We start from the raw sequence: 25,128 nt of genomic DNA, 5'->3' as shown, positions 1-25,128 counted from the left end.
AAGGGACGGATTCAGTGTCTGCCCTTTCACCCCACGCCGTGGCCGAGCCCATTGTACACCCTGCTCTTGAGAAGCATCCTTAACTGTGACGGACCCGCCAGTTTAAACATTGTGCCCCTCTACCCTAAGTGGTCTTTCTTTAGTCTTTGAATAAATGTTGCACGTGCCCCGTTGCGCTGGCTGCATCGACGAAGTCGTTGTCACGAGTACTCCTCCTTTCACTTATTAAATGTGTGAAATATACTTAAGGCCCAAATTAGTTTACTTTCGACGTGGAACCCATGGACAGGATGTACTGCCCTGCAATATTTCAGTTGTGTAAGTTACCATAGCGAAGTGGTTCTTTTCTGAGAAACTTTCTCGACTGCGTGCGTGTCACAGGCACAGCAGCACACACTGCACTCTCCCACACGGCGACAAATAGCTGCAAAGACTGGAGCCTTCTGGTAGCAGTCGAATGATGAGGTGATCGAGGGAGGCTAAAAAGCCAAAGAACAGAGAGGGAGGTGAGGCTGAGCAGTATAAGACACACTATGTTTGTTTTACTTTTATTGCCGGCCGGGCCCCACCATGATGCCTTGCCGGATTCCAATCCAAATTATCTGATAATTCTGATTACCACCCCGCCACCCACTGAGACTCCAACGGTCCTCGCCACCGCCCACGGACACTCCCCTGCTGCTACTAGGCTCGGCCTCAGATGCAGACTCACCTGACCTGAGGGCTGGGCATGGCCTGCAGCTGCAGAGTTAGGGCAGGCAGCAGACGGCAGGGGCAGGCAGGGCAAGGCTAGCCAGGCAGGGGCCGGGGAGCTACTAATACATTCATTTAAATTATGGCCCGTGACGGACTTCGGACAGCGAGTTCTGCGTAGGAGCGTGGCTGGGTCTTCTTGGGAATGGATGCCACACCTCAGTCTCACGCACACTTAATTGCGCACGCTCAATGCGCATGTCAGGACAAATTCAAATCAAGACATTGGTCTCCAGCCCTGCCCCACCCTGAAGAACACGCATACGCGTCCCGGAAGCAACTGGCCGCGCGCACCCATCTTGACCCACCATAACCATTTAATATAAAGCGCCTCAGTGGCCCCGGCCAGGGCCCGTGCGTGTGCAGCAGTTGTTGTTGCACACCATTTAATTCATGCAGACCGGGGCAAGCCTCTGCGCACGCACCATTTAATTAAAGATTAGCTTCTGAGGCCCGCCTCCCGGCGGGGGCCCAGGCAAGCATGCCTTGCGCCAGTGCTTAAGTTGTAAAATATTAAGTGCAGGTGCTCCAAAATATTTTTAGGAGGAGACACCCACTTCCCCCGGCTCTGCCTACTTTCTCCACTGACTGACTAAGTACAACACTTTCCCAACTAGACAAAACTAACTATGTTGAACAGCACAGTGACAGACATTATGGACTCTTTCAGAGCTGGTATTAGCACATGTGATGCCCAATGCAACAAAATTTTGGTGCCCCCCCGCCCCTCCAATGACTTCCTTCTCCATGGATTCCCTTACTACCACTCTCCAACCGTGCCCTTTATCTCTCCATAGTTCCTCTCTCACAAACATTTCACTTGTTTTTTTTTGTCAAAAATATTTTTATTGAAATTTTTTCAACATACATCCGAGAAGAATACCACCATGACATCCCACGCAGGGGAGCAGTACAAGTCAACAGGGAGTAAACGCTGAGTAGCGTATAATGTACAATGCAAACCCAACTCCTAGCTAATGGGCAGCGCAATTGAAAATTACAGTTTCTGAGCATAGTGAAGTCTGGAGCAACGTTCAAGGAGCAGAACAGGTCCCTAGGTGACGGTTCTGCGTCCTGTGGTGGCAATGTCCTTACATTCTCCAACTGGGAGAGGTTACCTCGGATGTATACATTTTACCTATAATCATGTCCCTAACCATGGACAACTGAAATGAAATAAACCCCACCCCCCCCCTATACCCACCCACCACCCTCCCTGTGGTGACGGCAGCATTTACTAAAAAGAGTCCCTTATGGCACTAGGGATCAGATCAAAATTGGAAGAGGTGCAGGGATCTAATGGTTGAAGGACAAACAGCCGAAGGAAGACCTTGTGACAGAAAAGCAACCAAGGGGCCCCATTTGAATTCAAAATTCTTGTAGTCATCCCGGAAGATATCAGACATGCGCTCTAGACTAAGCAGTCGCCAGAGGCGAGAGTGCCAGAGAGAGATAGCCGGCGCCTCCTTCCTCTTCCAAGCGGTTGCCAGGGTAATCTTAGCTGTCCCAATACAAAGCCACATGATCATCTTGTCAGCCCGAGTCTGATGTACCAAAGAGGCATCACGCAGCCCCAAAAGAAACCCCGCCATAGTAGTGGGGATGGGATAGCCCAGCATGTCTTTTATGTGCGCCAGGATTTCTTCCCAAAAGGGACGAATAGTTGGGCAGTCCCACCAAATGTGTTGAAAATCCCCAAGTAGTCCGCACCCTCTCCAGCATCTATCAGAAGCGGTGGGGAAGATCTGACTAAGCTTGGATGGGTGCAAGTACGAGTCCATCATGGTCTTCAAGTGTGCCTCCCTGAGTTCCGAGGAGCGGTTGAATCGTGTGATGTCAGACCACAGATGCAACCAGTCCTCATCTGAAATAGGGCGTTGTAGCAAACTTTCCCACATGGACATATAGCGAGGGCGCTGGGATAGCGTAGTTTTGAGGAGGAAGCTGTAAATGAAAGAAATCACCCCTTTCATGGAGGTGGCCTTAGTAAGAAAGGCTTCAAATTTTGTGAGTGAGCGGGTAGCGGCATCCCGAACTATAGGAGTGAGGGCCCAATGCATCAATTGGGTATAGTGGTACCTCTCTGTATTGCTTACGCCAAAATCCCACTTGCAGGCGTCAAAAGTGAGGGGATCAGAGTTATGAAACAAGTGCATCAATGCTAGGCAGCCTCCTCGCCTCCAGGCGTCAAAGGGTCCCTCATGTAAGGCCGGGGGTAATGCCGGATTGAAGTGAAGCGGCGTGAAAGGCGAGGGGAACAAAGTCCATCTATCGTCCCCCGTAACTGAGTCCCAGACCCTTAAGGTGGTGCGTGTGGGGGTGCTGATGTACGTATTCTTGGGGCGGTCCTGCTTGGGGCGCCAAACCAAATCCCAAACAGTCCTCCCTGTCACGCTGCGGTCCATATGTAACCAGTGTTTATCATATTCCGGTTTAGACCATTCCACCAATACCCTTAGCTGAGCCGCTTTGTAATATAGGTGCATGTCAGGAAGTCCAACCCCCCCCCCCACCCCCGAGGGCGACGAAGTAGGGAGTAGGAACAGCGGGCGCGTCCCCCCTGCCAAACAAAGCGAACAATCATAGTCTTTAGTCTTCTAAAGAAGTCTCCCTCCAGCGCTATGGGTAGAGCCTGAAATAGATAAAGGAGCCTAGGAAGAAGTGTCATTTTTATGGCGTGGATGCGGCCAGGATAAAAACAAAGGTTTCCATTTCAAGAGTTCCGCCTGCACATGCGTAAGGATCGGAGGGAAGTTAGCAGCGTAGAGCCCCTCTATTTTCGGCGTTAATTGAACCCCCAGGTATTGGATGGAAGAAGTAGCCCAAGGTAAAGGGGTAAGGGATTGAAGTCTGATGATTTCACTTGTTTTTAGAGTGCTGCTCATACCAGTGCAGGGTGTCAGAGCACTTAATACCACAGACACATTGAACAGAGACAATGAATCACCCTAGGAAATGTTAAATAAACAATTAGGATTACAAGGTGTAGATCACGTCATCCATACTGGTAGCCCTTATATTGTAAAAGTGGTCTGGAAAAGCACTCAGGATTTAAAATCTGCCACAGTAATTTGGGTTGTCTTTACTAATAAGAATGCCTTTTTACCCAAACTAACTAACAACATTTATTAGACCACTGTGTGGATTACGATTGTAATAATGAATTGCAAGTTACCAAAGAGTATCTGTGTCAAAAGCACTAACCCACTGAACTATTCACATAAAATACAGTTTTGTCATATGCAAAATACACATTCTTTGCAGCATACATGTTAACCCCCTGTGCTACTGGTGAGTTAAAACTTGCCCAAAACAAAACTCTGATCCCTCTGAAGCAGGAACATTAATCACCACGTTATCTTTGACTTACTAAGGAGTCACTGACAGAGGTGGGTAAATAATGCCTGCTGCCTCGGGATGGTCAATGTAGCTGTAGTCTGTGGAGTCACTGACCGTGACTGGCATAGCCCCCAGCAACCCTTCAAGAGCAGGAGAGGGCAGCTCATCAAGAAGGTCACGGATATTCCCTACTTTAATTACTCCGGTGGCAGTAGCATTTCCGTGTGGCTCAGTCAGGCTGCGCTAGGAATCTGTAATGAAATCATCCTGCTTCAATCAACAGGAGTTGGCGCCTGGTGTAGGGAAACAGAAAGTAGCGCGAAATCCACGTGAGCTGGGCACTGCCTGCACAGAGCAGCTTCTGTCTCCGCCTCTATGAGAGAATGCACCGGATCCACTTGTCCTAAGAGGCTGAGGTCGGTCCTCATCAAGGTAGTTTGGTCTTTTATATCCGGTTGCCATTTGGAAAACAATGTGTCAAAAAGACACACTTCAAATCCCCTGAGGCCATAACCTTCACCTGTTATCTCCGAGGCAGCTAAATCAAACTGATGGATGCACAGCAGCGCTTTTCTTATTTAATTGTGTGCAGGCCGCACTTGTGCACCATTTTATTTATTTAGTAAGTGAGGGGGCCCCTGGAGCGTGGGGGCCCCTGGAGCGTGGGGGCCCCTGGAGCGTGGGGGCTCCCCGCACCGCGGGGGCTGCGGGGGGCCTGTGTTACGCCCCTGCCGCACATATCAAGGGCATGGTCACGGAGACGCCGGTCTCGCGATGGTCTGTTTCACCCCCCTCCTGCAATGTGTCCTAAAAACACCGAAAACACCACATGCTTCTCAACAACGAGTGGACTACAGTCTGCTCCTTACGGCAGAAGACGGCGCCCCTGCCGCTACCTGGCATAGGGTGACAAAAGGCCCTCTTCAGACCACAACAGATAGTAGACAAGGACAACAGTTGGGCGTCAGCCCTGACAAACGAGGGGGCAAGAAGCTTTGTTTGCCAAGCAACAAAAGTGAGAAGTGCAAAAGACAATTGAAAAAAAAAAAAAAATCACGCATTTATGTGGGTCATGCTGAAAACAACAATGCGTTCATAACGTTGACGGACTACAATGCCAGAAGTGACAGCTAAAAAAATGTTAACCTCTGCACAAAAAACCACTAAGTTAGTTTTATTACAGGAAAACGAACCATAGAAATACGGAAACGTGTGTATAGGCATTGATGTGGACAACTGAAAGAAAGACAAGGTAAAGTAACAGCGTTTGAGCCTTAATCGGAAAATAATGTTTAGTCCATGCAATTTATTCATATACAAGGACAAAAAAAGTAGAAACGAAAAATAACGTGGCCGCGAAATGCAATTTATACATACACAAGGGCAAAAAACTAAGAAACTAAAAAACACACGTCCGCGAAAGTGAAAACAACCGCGTTGTCTTTCATTAGTAACATTATCCAAGGGAAGAATGCAGATGCCACAATGCGCGCCGCTGCTCGCTCTCGACACCAAAACGCTATGGGAGTGAACATTTAGACAAAAGGTGGGGCAAACACACGCTTTTGGCCAACTGCGTACTTTCACTTCTGAAAGACACAAGAAATGGCCAATGAAATCTGTGGGAGTTACCAAAATAACACGGACAATCTTAGGGGAAGTTTGGAGTGCTCACAAGAAGCCTCCCATAAAGAACCGCATGCGCGCTGTGCTAGGCTCGAACTAAAAAGGCCATCTGAGGTCTTTTCGGAGCTGCTGAGTTCCAATTAGTCCTTGCTGGCAACACTGACGTCTGGCGCTTGTAGTCTTAACATTGTGTGGAGTCAAAACTATATATGCTTGTCTAAATAAAGTGCCAGGACTTGTTGACGGTATCACACAAGACTTGGAGCATTTAAGAACTGCAGCCACCACCCCGTATTACAAAGTAGGGTCATGCACTCAACTTAATTTGTGCTTAATAGATTTTTGAGAGATATGTTCATTTTATGGTAAAAAAACCTGCTATTTTCCCAATTAATTCTAGTTGGCACAGAGCTCTGGGGTGCACCATGTGTACGTTTCAAAGTTACACTAAGACATCATATGCACATAAGCAAATTACATGGCAGTGTCCACACTCCTCTATGCACAGTTTGACCATCTCCTTTCTCATGACAAGTAAATGGTTCCATAGTTAGGGCAAAGAGGTGTGAAGATAGAGGGCATCCCAGTCTCGTTCCCCTGTGAACCCGCCATACATCAGATATCTGTTGTCCGATCGTCACTTGAGCTGTAAATCCAGTGTATAAAAACTTAATCCAGGATCTGATGCCCTCTCCAAATACCATGTTCGTTAAAACTTTAAACAGGTATTCCCAGTTTAAGTCGGCAAGGCATCTCAGGAAATAGGATTGGCGTTTTTGTATTTTCTGCTGGTATCTTTTCTAGTTGTGCTTACCTACTCTTAACAGGAATTGCAGCTGTGGTCAGGTCTGATGTCCATATATGTATTCGACTATCCGGGTGTTCGGATCTTACACGCCAGCCGTGGAAGCTGGGACCTCAAACATTTTTTACTCCAAATGATTTCCCCAACAAAAGGCCCACAAGTTGATGAATCGGAGACAATGTTAATCTTCCTGAGGCAATGTGTTCCTGTGGTAACCGACCTTCCAACACATCAAAAATACAATTACTTTAGGGTCCGCTCAATAATTGAGTTCTAGATCAGTAAAATAAATTCAAAAGGTTTATTGCAATCTTCAAAAGGATTTCGATACAGAATCAGCATAAAGCATTTGCCTTAAAAGGCTCTTACTAAATAGAACATACCAGAATAGTGCAACATCTAAAATAGTTCAGTCCCAAGTGGGCAGCAAAATCAATAAACAGACAGCATCCCTAAAAGAAAAGTCTCCTGGGTCACCCCCAATCCAGGTGCTTAATTAAGAAATCTTCCCATAAAATAGTATAGAAAGTGCAGAATCATCATGGTGCAAGCAAATATATTATCTTATTAGAAAATTAGAGCATAATTGTATTAAATGTCATATTGCCTTAGCACCGAAGCACTATCCCACTACATGAATATTGATTCTGCTTACTGTAAGCTAATGTCACCCGGAGATGGTAGGAGAAATTAATACATGAATAACAGCAAACTATTATGAATAAATAGGGCACAGTGAGCTAGCAGAAGGCCCTTGAAATGTTTCATTATCATGTTCATGCTGCAACGTTTAATTGAGAACAGCAAGAATAACGGCAATGGAAATAAACTCTTCTTGACAGTCTGCTGCAGAAATATTGAACAGTGAAACATGCATGGGGAAGACCTACATTTTTAAAAGATGGCTACCAGGAACTAATTGAGACCTAGTTAACAAGAATCAGAAAGACACACTCCTACATTCCATAGGAAATTATTTTAAAAGACAATAGCACATAGTCAGTCTATACATGTATAATCGAGAGTATAACTACAGTCTGTATGTTGTTAATGCACAAAAATCTTTAACACACAACTGTATTTCTCGGTTTCCTCACCCATGTCACCACCCACTGTAAGTGGGTTGTCAAGTAGAACAAATCAAAATCAGGTGCCCCAATCTTCCTTCCTCTGTGGGCATATACAATTTCTCCAGGGCCACATCTTCCCGGTCTCCAAATCAAGTCCACTGGTATAGGCAAAGAAGAGTCTGACGATTGTTATTGGTATGCTGATAAACAAATAAGGCATCCTTGGTAGCAGCACCATCTCGTTAAGGGTCACCCTTCCCCGTACTGACAAAAGAAGCTTTATCTAGACATCTACAGATGCCCTGGCTGAAACTAGTGGTCTCTGGAAGTTACCACCTAGGATAATATTACAGTCCCTATAAATGTTTACTCCCAATTATGGAAAAGTAGGGTGTCCCAACGTTGGCCGAAGGTTCTATGTGTACGGTTGGGCAAATTTCCAGTCTGCTCTTTGTGTTATCGGACATATGCATGATTTAGGGTTGTTTGCCACAAGAGCTGAAATGTTCCCAAAAAGTTCTAATTGATGCTCTGGGGGAGCGCCGTTTGTAAGGTTTGAAGGTACAGTAAAACATTATCTGCACACAAGGTAATTATATGCTAGTATCCACACACCTCTACCCCAGTTTGACCATCTCTTTTCTCATATGACAAATAGTTAGGCTCAAGAGGTGCTGTGACAGAGGGACTCCCTCTCTCGTGCTCCTGTGCCCCTTCCAGTTGTCAAATATTTGTTTCCCCATCTTCACCCAGGCAAGTGTATAAAAACTTAAGCTAGAATCTGATGCCCTTCCCAAATCTGTTTGTTAACACTTTGAACAGTTATTCCCAGTTTAGCTTATCAAAAGCTTTCTCCTTGTCTAAGGGGGCCACAATCGCCTCTGTGTGGGTATCTGAGAAAGCTTCTAAATTGTGAAAGAGATGGCATAAATTAGGAGAAGTGCTCCTCCGGGGTACAAAACCGTTTTGGTGAGTGTGTAATAGATACATGTGTATCCTCTGAATTATGGAAGCCAAACCCCTCCCCAACACCTTACATTCCAGGTTCAACATCGACAGGGGTTGATAGGACGACCAGGACAGGGGATCCCTGCCTGGTTTAGGTAAGACTATGACAATGACTTCCCCCATTGTTGGAGGCAATTCACTTTAAGTAATGTCTGTTTCCTCTGCCATCATGTTCCTATATGCGGAATCCTCTTAAGTACTCGGCTGAAAGCGCAGGGTTGGAATCCTATTAGGGTTCTTGCCCAACTGTAATGTTATTACTAATGAATTATGGTCAGATAATGTTTTTGCTACGTATTCAGATCTATTTAGTGAACCCTGAAGGCCTAACCGCTATAGCGGTCAACCTCGAAGCTGGGGAACTGGGTTTGAGTATCGGCAGGGACGCTCAACAACCTGTGATTCTGGGCAAATCACTTAATATCCCCGTGCCTAACAAAACAAGCATTGGCATAGCCAATACGTGTTGCCTTTGGGACCTTATAAGTGTTTAGCCATGCAACAGTTGATATTGTTGCACCAAGGATATTGTGTTGGATAACTAAACACTTATAAGGTCCCAAAGGCGAGACCTATTGGCTATGCCAATAATTGTTTACTTTGAGAGGGAGAGTACCAGCACTTCTCAAGACAGGCGTAATACTTTTGAATGGAGAGCACCGGCACGTCTCAGAAACAAGCAGGTGCTCTGGTAAAGAGTACCTGCACTTATATCTTTCCATTTCAAGCACTGATCATGCCTGCCGAAGATCTACCTGTAGTGTCAATAAGGAATCTGCATATCTGTGTGTGCGCGTGCACGTGTATGTATGTGTGTCTGCATATCTGTGTGTGCACATATGTATGTATGTGTTTGCTTGTGTGTGTCTGTGTCTACATATCTGTGTGTGCACATGTGTATGTATGTGTGTGCTTGTGTGTGTATATATATGTGTGTGCGCATTGTTGGATGCTTCACTTAGCCTCAGTAAGCACCCCAGCACTGAGTTTCCCGGTGCATGAGGCTGTTTAATCATTGACTGTCCCGGAGACTTGTCCAACTAATGCCCATATAGTGTTAACAAGCTTAAAATGACAAAATAATGAAGTAACACGATCGTAAAATATGCATAATTTGCCTTTTCTTGCTGCATAATTCCTTCAACTCTACCGCATAACTAGACCCTCAGTTGCCGCATAATTCCAGTGGCACTGTGTGTAACTCTCCGAACCTTATATTATTCGCTGTGTCATTCCGCCATCTAAGGATTGTTTCCATTGCAAGAGGTACTGTTTTACATCTAAGAAATACTCATGACCCATGAAAGGTTTTATCTCATAGATGCTTTGCAAGAAGCACTCGGTGTTTCTTTCTTATTCACTTCAGATAGCTACTTTCATGTTATATTCGAAGCTCAAGAAGCAAGCCAGGCCAGCTGGCTTTAGCAACCGATGTGCATTCCTTGCCTGTATGGCTGTTAAAGCACAATGCTACAGTAATGCATGCGGCCTGTGATGTACATGTGCTCCAATGGACGAGGCCTCCTAGAGAGGGTGCAGGCTGGACCTTTGTAGTGAAGTGCATGGGGGGGGGGTTATTTTAGACATGTGCCTCGGACGGATGGCGTAATTGTTCTGGCCCTTTCTTTTACTTCACAACGAGAGAGGGGCAGCCAGTCCCTTCTGGGGCGCCCCCTTTTAATAGGACTAATAATTGAACCAGGAGGCTGGGGGTCTTGAGGGGCGAACATTATCTGCCTTCTGAAGTGTTCTTTTTCTGCCTCCTGAGCCCCCTGCTGGGGGACACACTTGCGTCAAAGGGAACTATATGGAGGTACAGTTGTCTGTTGACTCCACTGGATAGCGCCATCCTCTACCCCTGCCATCTGTGTGCTGGAAGCACAGCTCTTGGCCCTTCACCAGGCGCACAAGTAATGGCCACTACAGCCCAAAGCGCTTAGGACGCTGCATGAAAACATATCATAAAGCGCTACAGTGAAACAACGCTGAAGGATACTCCGCACCTCTTCCCAAAAACAATGCTAACCCTGCAGCAGGGCACCCTTATGGCGTTAACTACCCCTTCACCCCTCTCTTGGGCGAAGCCACTGACCATTTCCAACAAGCACGGCCGTGAAAGTTAAAGCGACGCGCGTTCTTGTGGAGGTGGGGTGGAGGGGACGTGCATGGGGACCAGACACACACAGCGTTTCCCTTGTGGGAGCGAGCAGCAGCCCCATCTGTTTTGAAGAGAATTACTAACACATGGTGCCGATGCTCGCTCCCGCAAGGGAAACACCAAACGTGCACGCGATGCAATACAAAGCAATGCAAAACGTGCACGCGTTTAGGCAAAAGTGGTGATCGATTGCAAAAGGTACCCTCCTATGCAGCACTTGCGCGCTGCATAGGCGAGACCTAATAATGAATGTGTCCACCTGTAACGCAACTGGGGCTCATATAAAGCGCTCGGATACCTTCGGGTGGATTTCCCGCTATATGAAACTCCCCCCGCCCAAAAGAACATGTCTATCCTTGAGCAAATTACAGTTTTATAGTTACTTGGGATAACTATAACTGGTGAATAGCAGTGTTTTTTTGTTTAAAATGGTATGTTTTAACTAACATTTTCATACATACATATGTTACTAGAATGTGGTTCCAAAGGCGGTACTGGCACTGGGTCAACCGACAGTAAATTATTTGCACCAAACCTTCACTTCGAAAAAAACAGAGCAATCACTCGAGCCAGGTGGTAAAGATTTCAGCATTTATTATTTCAGAAGGTAGATATCATTCCAATAACAGTCTTCCAAACATGTCTCCACAAGCCTTGGTCTTGACAGCGGTCTGATATAATACTTTTTAGGTCTCGCCTGACCCAGCGCATGCGCTGGTCTGGCGAGACTTATTGAGAGGGCTCCAAAAAGCGCTATCAGGCCAGCCTAGAGCTACAGTGCATGAGCGCGGGCGCGCGCACCGCGCTTTACCGCGAATACTTTCACTTTTGCGGCCCCACGGCCGCTTTGATGTTTAATCACGATCACTTTCACTTTCGCGGCCGCTTGGCATAGCCAATAGGTCTCGCTTTTGGGACCTTATAAGTATTTAGTTATGCAACTGTTGCATGGCTAAACACTTATAAGGCCCCAAAGGCGAGACCTATTGGCTATGCCAATGCTTGTTAGATCTTGCTTACCAGACAGTGCAAGCGGTCTAGTTTTGAAAGATGTATTGTGAACTTACATTGGGATTGCAGCCCATTCACTGCTTACTAGTGTTTGGGTTTATGGTCACTCATTTGTTTGCTTCTTATTCTTCACTTTCCTTCTTCTACTTGTGTTTGTCACTTCCCTGGAGCATAAACTTTTCACAATTGTTTTCATTGGCGGACTTCTATCCTCCACTGCTCACATTTAAGGAACAGCTTTTTTTCTTTTTGTTTAAGCACTCAATGTGAGTGCTTGTTTTCCAGTTCTCTCCCTCTTGTGTTTCACCCCTGCCAAATATACCCCATTTTGCTTTCTGATCATTTGCTTCTCTTTCTCTCGCTTGTGCTTGTGCTTCTCACTACCACACTCCCTCGCTTCATGTTGTTCTCTTCAATGTGTGCTTCTCCCTCTAACCTGTATTGTTTCCCCCACAAATATCTGCCTCTGCTAGCTCCATGTTGCTCCAGCCTCACCCCTTCCTTAGCTCATCAATTTCTCACAACACCCCTCCATGGCTTTCTGTTTGCTCTTTTCATCATTTCATTTTTTTTCTATCTCGTATCACTTTAACTGCCTCTGCTGCTCATGTTGCTTTCCCCTGCCCCTTCCCTGCACTCACTACTCCCATAAGTGCTTCTGCATAGCTACTCACCTTTCCAGTCACATTCTGTAAAAACAAAAACAAAAAGTTTTTAACATTTTGGAGAGGCTTGGCTGCTGCCATTTGTTGCTAGGCTGCCTTTCTTTTTAATGTGCATTTGTGCCACAGAGCCTCTGATAAGCCACAAACGTGTCGGGTCTGCAGCCAAGTGATTCACTTCTCATTTGTATGAGCACAGGCTGAAGAAATGGAAACACCAATGGTTTTGTTTTAATGTCGAATGAGGATATTAATGAGATAAGCGGACAATGTAGATGTTGAACAAAGGAGGGCTAAGAGAAGAGCCCTGTGGTACGCCTGAGGTGATGGGGTGTTCAGTTGAGGGAAACGATCTTAAGGCAACTGTTTGTCTGCGGTTAGTAAGAAAGCATTTAATCCAGGTTTAGATGGTTCGAGAAATGCAGTCGTTTTTCTTCTGGACAGAAGAATATTGATTGCGGCAGACAGCCCGACTGATCTAATAAGATCAGCAGAGCAATCTTTCCTTTATCTAAGGTTAGTTTCAATGTATCCACCATTTCCAATAATGCAGATTGGGTCGAGTGCTTAGGACAGAAACCAGATTGCACTGTAGTCCCTCTTATTGAAGCTTATATTCTTCTTAATCTCATAAAATGATACACTGTAATGGACATGTGTGTCTGTAAACACAAACATACATGTGTTCCTTCACGCTGTACGTTTGGAAATAAGCAGATCAGGCCGATTGTCCTCACTGCAGCCTCTTTTGTGAATCAAAAGAGCATCACTAGAGCATTCAACATGTTCACACAGAGTCCTGCTCACACCCCAATTCATTCTCGGTTTACTGAAACCATTTGTGTTTTCTGAATACCTTTTTTATGTTTACAGTGTCTGACAGAGGTTTGAAGAATCCAAAAGATGAAATGTAGGCATTTTATGTGTCTTTAAAATCTTTACTTTCATTCGTCTTCTTGTGATCCTCCTCTCATTCCAATCTGCCCATATTATATTCCATTTCTGGGTCCCCACTTTCCACCCCATCTTTAGAAGCACCCCAATCTCTATGCACCTCCTCCTTTGGATACCTACCATTCATCTTTACTTCTACTTCTCTCTCTGCCACATCCTTCCAAATCCACAAACGCCATGTCACTTAATTTATCAGTTCTTAAGTCATGCTTATTCCTAAGCTTTCTTGTCGCACACTCAACAGTAATACTTCACACCCTGTGAGATAAATTCCATCATACTTGTAGCTCCACCGTAACCGTTTCCCTGGTTGTATCCTTTTTTAGGTCTCCACTGCGAACAGCCTTTTGCAGTCTGTTGTTGAATACCCTTTGTAGACAAGAAATGCTTAGTGTGCTTTGTGTCAACCCATTGTTTGTCTTTCTTGTCAATCTCATTCGCTTGCTTCTTATTCAACTTTCCTTTCTCTTCTTGCATTTGTCCCTTCCCTGGAGCACACCTTCTTTACTATCATTTTGACTAGATGACTAATATCCTTCTACTGCTTCTATTCAGGGAACTATTTTTTTCTTTTTCATTCAACATTCAAAGGATGTGTATGTCTTTTCTTGCTCTCTCCTCCACGTGTTGCTTCCTGGCTTCCATTCTGCCTCCCCTGTGCTCTAATTGCCCCCCTATCTAATCATACTTTTCGATTTGCTTGCCCCTCCTCGTCATTCTAGTTTATTTCTTTACACCCCGCCACCCAGCTTTTCGATTGCTCCCTCACAATGGCATTTACTGGCCACCCTCCCCTACTGCCATCTTGGAACAGTAACTTAAAATAAAATAAAATGCCTGCTGCTGGGTCATGAAGCATATGCCTGCATTTATGGTGATGCATTCACAAATATTTGTCATGAGAGTTTGACCACTGTGGCATCATGATAGATGCGTGCGCATGTATATTCATATAAGCAAATAAGCATTTTTTTTTGCCAGAGGAGGATGAACATCAGCAAAAGACACTACCAAAAGGTTCAGCTAACATCACATGTGAGATGTGAGACCTATTGACTTTGCCAATGCTTTTAGGTCTCGCCTAGATAATGCACACACTGTGTCTTTGAGACATTTTGTTTGCAGTCAGTAGGCTTACATGCTGCCTATTGCTTTTTTTTGGACCTGCGATGGGCAAGCCCAGCACAAAGGGGGGTAGCTTGGCTCGAGTGACAAGGCGGTAGAAGGCTGTTGTGTTAAGCCGGCTATGACCAAATAATAACTCCCTGCACACCACATAAAAAGAAGGACACCACACCACTGTTATAGAAAAATACGTTTCGTTTATGTAAAAGTTCTCTGGGTTGGAAGAAGTTCAATTAGTTAATCACATTCACCTTTCTTACATGGGTTTGATTAGCTGTGTACTGGTTGCGTAGGAATAAATGGTTGGACTCTAATAAAGAAATATACTGGATAAATATCGGGATTCAATACATTTGGAATAAATATCAGCAATGACTGGAATAAATATCAGCAAAACATCACAGTTGCATAGCAAGTTAGATACCGATCGTTTCACATAAATATCTCAGGGTCATACTGGTATCGCTGCCACCAATTAATCACTTTCAGGGTAAACACATTTAGATTGCCATTTAATGCGGAATGCGCGCTCTTACAGTTTTTGAAGTGTTCACGGGTTCGGGCTCTCTGGGCACAAGATACTTGTGATAATCCTTTAGTTGCACTTAAAGCATATTGCGCGTGTATCTGGAAGATAAAGACATACAATGACTACGGCAATTACACTCCGCGGCCAGCCGGTTTAATACTACTGCGGCCGGAGGAGTCTGTGCGCTTCTGTCAACGCAGGCGGGGTCTCCGAAGGCGGCTTCAGTTCACGAGTCCTCAGACCGTCGAACGGGCTGCCGGAGGGGTCAAACTACCTGCGAGCACAGTTCAAAATTGGAGCCGCACCTCAGTCCCGGAACAATGCGGCGACTTCAGGGGAAGAGACGGTCCCACCTCACTTTAGCTGCGCCGGTAAGCGCTCCAGTCAGTATGGCCCTTCTCCCAAGCGCGAAGGGGGGGTTCCGGGGGCTCCGCGATCCTCCCTCCGATCTCACTCACGGGGGGGCTCCCGCCCACAACAACAGTCCCCAAGTCACTCGGGCAGGGCAGAGACGGTACTCTCGCCCAAATGAAGGCCAGCCTTTCCCCGCCCCAGCGCAGCACCTCACCTTCTGTCCACGATCAGCGCTTCGACGGCGGTGGGTTCGGAGACGTCCGAACGCCCGCCAGGAGGCACTTAAGTTGAAGGGGCCCTGTCAAGGGTCGCAGTCGCGATCTCACCACTGGGGGAGGCGGGGAGGCTCTAACTATGGCCAAAGTCTCTGAGGGGCAATTGGGCACTCGCTGGCCAGGCGCTGAATGCGAAAGGTCACTGCTCGCGCTTCTGACTGGAATGCCAGTCAGGGTCCACGCCAACAACCTCGGCTGCACTTCTGCCTGCGCTATCAGCTGCCTTAGGGGGGTGAACAGGGCAGGTGTCAATCTGGTGTCAAGTCCTCTTCTATGTTTCTTCTCTTCTCCACTTTTTCTCATCATGGCCGCCAGGGACTGGGCCTTTTATAGCCAGTGCCCTGGAGTGCCAGCACGAGCCAGAAGGTTCTAGAACCTTCCCTGGCTGTGTCAATGACATGGCCCTTCCAAGGTGTCTTTTTGGTCATTAGGAGCCACCATACTGGGCTTCCTAAGGCAGCCATTTTGTGTGCTTGTAACTTCCGAGGGGATTCCTGTCAGGTTTGCAGGTTACACAAAGTGCGCCAAAACCTCCAAAGGGTCAGAGGTCAGAAGGACTCCAATGGGAGTTACTCTCATAGGGGACAATGGTGTCCACCACTTTAGGGTTGACAACCTCAGTGTGTAATGCCACCGGTTCCGTCAGGCGCCTTGTACATAGGTGCCAGGAACTTGGTGAGCAACTGAGCGTCAAGGAGCATCTAGCCCCATGGGACAACACACAAAAAGGTCCTGGTAGACAAATAAAAAGCGACACATTTTAGGAGGCACGGGGGAACAAAATAAATCATGGTGTGAGGGGACTCTCAAAAGCAGACAGGTCTAACACGCGTCCACCCCAGCTGAAAGTGGGGAGAGCTACCCAACCCCTTGGGAGTCCTCAACACTAAGGCGGAAATACCTGGAGAAACCGTCTGCATTGGCGTGGTCAGCTCCGGGCCGATGTTCCACCCGAAAGTCCATTCCCTGTAGGGAGATAGACCACCTCAACAGTTTGGGTTTTTCCCCCTTCATCTGCATGAGCCAACGAAGGGGTCGGTGGTCTGTCTGAACCAGGAAGTGCGAACCAAACAGGTATGGTCGCAGCTTCTTCAGTGCCCAGACCACCGCAAAGGCTTCCCGCTCAATGGTACTCCATCTCTGTTCCCGGGGAAGTAGTCTCCGTGACAGGAAGATCACGGGCTGATCCAGACCCTCTTCATTGAGTTGCGATAGCACCGCCCCAATGCCAATGTCGGATGCATCTGTCTGGACAATGAATTCCTTCGAGAAGTCTGGAGCCTTCAAAACTGGAGCGTTGCACAATGCCTGTTTCAGAGTGTCGAAGGCTCGTTGGCAAGCCTCGGTCCAGATGACTCTCCTGGGTTGCTTCTTGGCTGTGAGTTCAGTAAGGGGAGCCACGATAGTGCCATACCCCTTCACGAACCGTCTGTAGTAACCTGTGAGGCCCAGGAAGGCTCGGACCTCAGTCTGGGTCTTGGGGGGTTCCCAGGCCACGATTGCCTCAATCTTTGCCTGAAGGGGTTGCACCGTTCCCCGGCCCACCAAGTGACCTAAGTACACCACCGACCCTTGCCCAATCTGACACTTGCTAGCCTTGATCGTCAGACCAGCTTGTTCCAGGGCCTGGAGAACGTCTTGCAGGTGCTGCAAGTGATCCTCCCAACTGCTACTGAAGACAGCAATGTCGTCAAGGTAAGCAGCAGATAAGGATTCCTTCCCAGTGAGGATCATGTTCACCAGCCGCTGGAAGGTTGCAGGAGCGTTCTTGAGCCCAAAGGGCATCACACAGAACTGGTAGTGTCCCTCAGGTGTGGAGAAGGCTGACCTTTCCCTCGCTCCACCAGTCATAGGAATCTGCCAGTACCCTGCTGTGAGGTCAATGGTACTCAGATATTGGGCAGCTCCCAACTGGTCAATTAGTTCATCCGCCCGAGGGATCGGATGAGCATCGGTCTTCGCGACCGAATTAAGTCCTCGATAGTCCACGCAGAATCGCAATTCTGGCGTGGTGCCAGGTGGTGCAGCTTTAGGAACTAAAACCACCGGGCTAGACCAAGGGCTATTTGAAGGTTCAATAACTCCGAGCTCCAGCATCTTAGCTACTTCACTTCGGATGCTGGCCTTCACCTTGTCCGACAGCCGATAAGACTTAGACTTCACAGGTGGGCTGTCGCCGGTGTCCACGTCATGAACACACAGATGGGTCTTACCCGGGACAAGGGAGAACAGAGGAGAGAATGACCCCAGGACCTGGCGGCATTCCTCCTGCTGCTCCGGAGTTAGGGATGGTGAGAGTTTCACTCCCTCCAATGACCCATCCTTTTCTTGAGACGCCAACAGGTCGGGGAGAGGCTCAGTGTCCTCTTCCTCCGATCCATCAGTCACCAGGATCAACATGACTTCGGGCCTCTCATAGTGGGGCTTGAGGCGATTGGCATGCAGCACCCGACGTGGATGCCGTGGGGTCTTGACGTCCACCAGGTAGGTAGACTTGCCCATCTTTTCCAATACCTCATATGGGCCTGTCCAACGGTCCTCAAGAGCGCTTAGCTCTCCCGGTTCCATCACCCACACCTTCTGTCCAGGCTCCAGCTCCACTGGGTGAGCGTTGTGGTCATACCACGCTTTCATCACTGCCTGGCTGGCTTCCAAGTTGTCAGAAGCTTGCTTCCACAACTTAGCCATTTGGCTCCGGAAGGCCAGCATATAGCTCACCACGTCCTGGGGAACTTTCCGGGAAGACTTTTCCCATGAGTCCCTCACCAGGCTGAGAGGTCCACGTACAGGGTGCCCATACAGAAGCTCGAAGGGGCTAAAGCCCACTCCCTTCTGTGGCACTTCCCTGTAGGAAAAAAAGTAAGCAGGGTAGGAGGACGTCCCATTTCCTCCGCAGGCTTTCGGGTAGACTTCTGATCATACCCTTCAACGTCTTGTTGAACCTTTCCACAAGGCCATTGGCCTGTGGGTGATAAGGAGTGGTGAACCGGTAGGTCACTCCACACTCCTTCCACATTGCCCGCATGTATGCTGACATGAAGTTGGTCCCCCTATCAGACACAACTTCCTTGGGGAAACCCACTCGGGTAAAGATCCCCATCAGGGCCTTTGCCACCACCGGTGCAGTGATGGTTCTCAGAGGAATTGCCTCTGGATACCTTGTGGCATGATCCACCAGTACCAGGATAAACCTGTGACCGGAGGTTGTCGGTGGATCTAAGGGCCCAGCAATGTCGATGCCCACCCTTTCAAAGGGGGTGCCAACGACGGGAAGTGGTTCCAGGGGAGCCTTCAGCTTCGTCCCTGTTTTCCCACTGGCTTGGCATGACACACACGACCGACAATATGCGTCGGACGCCACCCTCATTCGAGGCCAATAAAAGTGGGGGACAAGCCTGGCAAAGGCCTTGTCCTGACCCAAGTGTCCTGCCAAGGGAATCTCATGAGCCAACTCTAACAGGAAGGCTCGGTAACACTGTGGGACTACCAGGGCCCGTGACAATCCGTGCACTGGCGCCCTGGGTTCACTGTAGAGGAGGCCATCCTCCCAGTAAATACAATAGTTCCCAGACTCGTTACCCGCTGCTTGGGCTTCAGCCTGTTGCCTCAGACCCTTGAGGGTGGGACATTCCCTTTGTCCCCTGCTCAGTTCCTCCCTGGACGGACCTCCCTCCACTCGCCAATCAGCGGGGATAGGTAAGTTCTCCAGCGGAACCATGTCCTCCTCCGTGGACTCCGGGTCCACCTCCGTAGGTGGCCTATCCGTCTCACGGGGCACGGACGTCGAGGCAGGCTCCTCCTGTCCTCGGCATGCTCCCTCATCAGCAGCTACGGGGTGGGCCATTGTTCCAGACTCCGACCCCTGCGACTTCTCCTCCCGAGCAGTCGCCGACCTGGTACTCACACAGGCCCAATCAGGTGTACCCAGCATCTCCGAATGAGTCCGGTATTCCACCTCCTTCCAAGCATTGTGCTCCATATCATTGCCCAGCAAACAATCGACTGGCACGGCGGGGCTTACGGCGACTCGAAGTGGACCTGCAACCCCTCCCCACTCAAAGGGAACCTCGGCCACAGGATAGTGGCCCATTCTGCCGTCATCCAGTGCGGCTGGATGAAGTACGCCCGGAACCACCTGCTCCGAGGACACCAGATGACTCAATACCATAGTCATACTGGCTCCTGTATCTCTCAGAGCTTCCCCTCTATGGCCATTGATGGTGACCCACTGCCCATACTTGGTAGTATTCGAGGGCACCTGGATCTTTGGAACCATTTCCCGATCACCCAGGGACACTAAGGTGACTCCCACCCACTCCCTTCCCTCACTTAAGGGCATCTCCTCCCCGAGCGCTACACTAGCGACTCCCGGGGCCTTTCCTCCAGCGGGAGGGGGTGGTCTCTTTGGGCATTTCGGGTCTCCTTTGTAATGTCCAATACCACCGCACTCAAAGCAATGGACAACCCTTGGCTGCTGACTCTGGCCAGGGTTAGGGTTCTTCTGCGGGTTAGCCTTAGAGTTGGAAAAGGTGTTTCTCCCCTTAAAGTTATTTTGGGGGCCTTTGGAGAACTCCTGTTTCTTGTTATCTCCCCCCTCTTTCCTTAGGGGAGCACCCTGTCCGGACTTCTGAGAATCTCCTCCAGTCCCCTTCGTGGACACTCGGGTACTTGCCCAAATGTCCGCCTCCTCAGCAAGCTTACGGGGGCAAGTAAGTTTGCTGTCTACCAGGTGTTGCCTCAGCTCGGGAAGGCATTTCTCGAGTAGATGCTCCTTGAGGATTAAGTCATACAACCCTTGATAGTCCTCCACCTCACTACCGTGGACCCACCCTTCCAGGGCTTTCTTGGCAAAATCCAGGAAGTCAACCCAATTTTGTGAGCTCAGCTTGTGGCTACCCCTAAACCTTTGCCGGTATTTCTCCGGGGTCAACCCAAACTTCCTAATGAGCGCCACCTTCATGGCGGGGTAGTCTACCTGTTCCTCCCGGTCTAGGGCCAATAGGGCATCCCTTCCTGTCGGAGGCATGTACCGCTATAATCCACCACCCCAGTGCTTCTCATGGATCCCATGGGCTCTTAAGGAGACCTCATAGGCTGCCAGCCACTTGGCTATGTCGTCCCCAGCGGAATAACTGGCGACTACGTCCTTTGGTAAATGGGGCCTGGGCTCCCTGGCAATTTCCTTGGACTCGACACCCCCCGTAGTATTGTTAATGGTCTTGAGGTCGAGTTCTCGTAACTTGAACTCATGTTCCATCCTCCTCCCTTCCATCTCCAGCTTGGCCAACTCCCACCTTAACTGTCTTCCCTCTCTCCTGTCGGCTAACTCGGTTTCTGATAACCCTCACACACTACTGCCCTCCCGTGAGGCTACCTTGGGGCTGATAGACATCGCACCCACCCCCAGGGGACATTCTGTAATCATCTCCATGACAGTTTCCCTGTCTGATTCCTCCTCCTCTACCGTTCCCTCCGAGTGTGCTTCCACCCAGGCTCGCAGACTAATACGGAGCTCCTCTCTCTTGGCTCCTCGCCTAACGAACACTCCCCTTTCCTGACAGAACTCCCTGAGCTGTGCCACAGTATAGGTCTCCAGCTCTGACATTTTGAATTCCATTTTTGTCAGTTGAAAGTGTGGACCACCACCCCGAAGTAGGTTATGAAGATAGGAACTTTCTCGGAGGATCACCTCCACCCACCTCCATGAAAGAATTTAAAAAAAACAAAATCACAGAATTAGAAGGCCGCTGGGAGAATACTCCGGGTGTGTACCTGTGATGCACACTGAATTATTATGAGGTTCACAACAGCACGGCTCGTAATCCCAACCGCTGCCACCAATTTTATGTTGGACCTGCGATGGGCAAGCCCAGCACAAAGGGGGGGGGGGGGGGGTAGCTTGGCTCGAGTGACAAGGCGGTAGAAGGCTGTTGTGTTAAGCCGGCTATGACCAAATAATAACTCCCTGCACACCACATAAAAAGAAGGACACCACACCACTGTTATAGAAAAATACGTTTTGTTTATGTAAAAGTTCTCTGGGTTGGAAGAAGTTCAATTAGTTAATCACATTCACCTTTCTTACATGGGTTTGATTAGCTGTGTGCTGGTTGCGTAGGAATAAATGGTTGGACTCTAATAAAGAAATATACTGGATAAATATCGGGATTCAATACATTTGGAATAAATATCAGCAATGACTGGAATAAATATCAGCAAAACATCACAGTTGCATAGCAAGTTAGATACCGATCGTTTCACATAAATATCTCAGGGTCATACTGGTATCGCTGCCACCAATTAATCACTTTCAGGGTAAACACATTTAGATTGCCATTTAATGCGGAATGCGCGCTCTTACAGTTTTTGAAGTGTTCATGGGTTCGGGCTCTCTGGGCACAAGATACTCGTGATAATCCTTTAGTTGCACTTAAAGCATATTGCGCGTGCATCTGGAAGATAAAGACATACAATGACTACGGCAATTACACTCCGCGGCCAGCCGGTTTAATACTACTGCGGCCGGAGGAGTCTGTGCGCTTCTGTCAACGCAGGCGGGGTCTCCGAAGGCGGCTTCAGTTCACGAGTCCTCAGACCGTCGAACGGGCTGCCGGAGGGGTCAAACTACCTGCGCGCACAGTTCAAAATTGGAGCCGCACCTCAGTCCCGGAACAATGCGGCGACTTCAGGGGAAGAGACGGTCCCACCTCACTTTAGCTGCGCCGGTAAGCGCCCCAGTCAGTATGGCCCTTCTCCCAAGGGCGAAGGGGGGGTTCCAGGGGCTCCGGGATCCTCCCTCCGATCTCACTCACGGGGGGGGCTCCCGCCCACAACAGCAGTCCCCAAGTCACTCGGGCAGGGCAGAGACGGTACTCTCGCCCAAATGAAGGCCAGCCTTTCCCCGCCCCAGCGCAGCACCTCACCTTCTGTCCACGATCAGCGCTTCGACGGCGGTGGGTACGGAGACGTCCGAACGCCCGCCAGGAGGCACTTAAGTTGAAGGGGCCCTGTCAAGGGTCGCAGTCGCGATCTCACCACTGGGGGAGGCGGGGAGGCTCTAACTATGGCCAAAGTCTCTGAGGGGCAATTGGGCACTCGCTGGCCAGGCGCTGAAGGCGAAAGGTCACTGCTCGCGCTTCTGACTGGAACGCCAGTCAGGGTCCACGCCAACAACCTCGGCTGTACTTCTGCCTGCGCTATCAGCTGCCTCAGGGGGGGGGGGGGGGGGAACAGGGCATACTAACCGCCAATGCACTCTATACCAGTCCACTCTACTAAACTCCACTGTACGCGACTCCACTCCTTGTCAATCCAGCACACAACACTCTATGCCCCTCCACTCTTCACCATTCCAGTTTATGACACTCCACACCACCCTCCTCTATGCCACTAACTTTTATCCAGGCTGAACAGCAGCCACACTGGTGTACATGGCTAAAACACACTGCCAAAGCCAATACCTCTTTCATACGAGAGACCTATTCAGCTTTGCCAAGGTTTTTTTTTTTTTATTGCATATAGTCAGGGCGATCCCGTGCAGTGATACTGTAACCAGGACACATATGCAGGGATCTTTATTGCAAGCAGAAGTGCAGCGAGATAGAACATGAGATATTGTTTATTCCGCAATGGCAGACATGTCTTGGGTAGTCTTTATTGCAGGTTGTATGGCAGAATGAAAGGGGTGTTATTCATTGTACACAATTACAAAGGATGGCATATATAGTTGGAGAGTGTTCTTTATTCCATGCAGTGATACAGACTCTAATATTCTCCACTGTAATCCATCCAGCCCACTGTAATCCAAACCCACTCCACTATAGTCCAGCCCAATGTACTCAAATCCACTGTAAATCACTACTCTGTAATCCACTCCATTGTAATAAACTGTAATCCATGGTACTGCAATCCATTATAATCCACTGTAATCAATACCACTCACTGTAATTCTCTGTAATCCACTTCACTCCCTGCAATCTGCTCCACTGTCATCCACTCCACTCAACTTCACGATCTTTTAGCCATGCTGAACTGCTACCACACGGGTGTGCAATATGGCTAAACCACAGTGTCAAAGCCAATACCTCTCGCATAACAAAGACCTATTGGCTTTGCCAATGCTTGTTTTTCTTTCCACTGTATTCATACTCTAAAAACCAGTGTGCCTGTTTTCAATGTTTTTCTCTAAGCATAGTGCGACTCACAATCAATTTAGGTTAGTCTTACACTTTAGTTTTGCCTTTTTGGCAACTGAAGGACTTCACACTAGAGAAAGAGCGAGGGATTTTACTGTGAAATGCATTTTGCAGTGTCAGATGTGTGGGCCCAAGTAGTGATGTAACAGTAAGCTCCCTTTTCGCCTGTATGTGCACCAGTATAAACAACAAAATAAAAACACACATATGTGAGTTTTGCCTTCAAATAGATTCTAAATTGGCAAAAAAAACGTGTTAAGCGTTTAGAGCTTTCGTCGGATACTATAAGGCAAACATATAACTTCTATAGTGCAGAGGAAAAGAGAACAGTGTGTAACAATATTCATATGTATGTAACAATATTCGCTCTATCACGGTACATTCTTTCCAAAACACAAAGAACCATACTTCGAAACGGTCTTGAAAATGGTGACCACCCACACTAGATGCTTCCACTTGCAAATGCCGTGGACTGGACGGTCAGAAAAATGAATGATAGGTAACCCATAGCGAATCAATGCTAATACCCTTTTAAGAAGCGACACGTTGCACAAGTTTCGCCTGTTCAACCTCCGTGAATGAACTACGAAAGCAAGCAGCACACGTGGAAGTACTACCAACACTCGCCTCGAATACTCCTGCACCAAATAAATAAAAAATCGATAACACCAACTGTAAGGATACAAGACTCGCAACCTACCTGCTGCAAAAGGTTCCAAAATGAAAATAATCCAGCACCTTCAGCAGAAACAGCAGCCACCCAATACAGCCACACCAACTTTACAGTTTCAAGACTAGGAGGGAAAATATGGCGGCCATATTAGGTGTGGGTAAGATCATCAGTGGTACACTGGGAAAGCCCCGCCCCGCCTCCTTTTCACATTATTGTCCTCTCCTGTGATCACCAATAATCTTGTTCTTTGGCAAGCCACCCATCACGCCAACATGCCCGCTCTTTTCAGTTCACTTTCTTTACCTCCTGCCCTGTCCCTCATCAGTACGATACACTACAAACTATTGGGGTACGAGTTAAAAAAACTCATAATCGTTTCTAGGTCATACTTATAAAAAGGTGCAACCCTTTAAAAAGTAACATAGCTTCCAGCATTCCAAACCAGATTTACTTTCTAATTAACTGAACAATATCCTGTAGCAAGATGGGCACAGCATTTGTGCTCAAGAAGCAGGTCACTCTTATCGCTATTCGCGGTCACTCGCGCGCTCCAGCATATGGCATGAATTCGGTTTTCAGCCTGCTATTGGG

The 25,128-nt window shown here is 48.1% G+C and overlaps 1 protein-coding gene across 3 annotated transcripts in view; it reads right to left on the bottom strand.

The window, feature by feature from the left end:
- The window catches only part of SFXN2 (sideroflexin 2), a 158,217-nt gene extending 133,104 nt beyond the window's left edge, over positions 1 to 25,113 (bottom strand). Inside the window, exons 1-2 of one of the 3 annotated variants that reach the window (XM_085606545.1) lie at positions 24,565 to 25,113; positions 6,533 to 6,743 (exon numbers count right to left, since the gene is read on the bottom strand). The gene's annotated coding sequence lies outside the window, so the exon portion shown is untranslated. The remainder of the gene's footprint in view (positions 1 to 6,532; positions 6,744 to 24,564) is intronic. The other 2 variants (XM_085606544.1, XM_085606543.1) reach the window with 2 other exon arrangements.
- Between the last annotated feature and the right edge of the window lie 15 nt (positions 25,114 to 25,128).

This window comes from Triturus cristatus, chromosome 1_2, assembly GCF_964204655.1.
Source record: "Triturus cristatus chromosome 1_2, aTriCri1.1, whole genome shotgun sequence".
NCBI classification, from domain to species: Eukaryota; Metazoa; Chordata; class Amphibia; order Caudata; family Salamandridae; genus Triturus; species Triturus cristatus.
The sequence above is the reverse complement of the archived record's forward strand: the minus strand, read 5'-3'. Positions and strand labels throughout refer to the sequence as shown.